Genomic DNA, 347 nt, shown 5'->3' on the forward strand with positions numbered 1-347 from the left:
GTCCTCATCCCTGTCTTACGTAATGACTCCTTCTTATGCTGCTCTGAAACGACATCTCAGCCAATGGGAGAGGCGGTCTGAAGAGGCAGCTTATGCATATTCAGCATAGGCGGTGTATATATGAGGTAGGCCTATCACCCGTTACTTGTTCTATAAGGGGAGATGGGGAGGAGGAAGGGGGGAGGGAGAGAAGGGAAATGGAAGGAGGGGGGGGGGGAAGTGAAGAGGAGAAGGGATGAAATGGTGTAGAGTGATGGTTCGTTGGTTGGTGGTAAGATAGAGATGATGGTGTGAACAGAGAGGGGACACTGTGTACAGAAGTTTACCGGAATATGTATGCTTATTTT

Source organism: Penaeus monodon, chromosome 31 (assembly GCF_015228065.2).
Source record: "Penaeus monodon isolate SGIC_2016 chromosome 31, NSTDA_Pmon_1, whole genome shotgun sequence".
Classification (NCBI taxonomy): Eukaryota; Metazoa; Arthropoda; class Malacostraca; order Decapoda; family Penaeidae; genus Penaeus; species Penaeus monodon.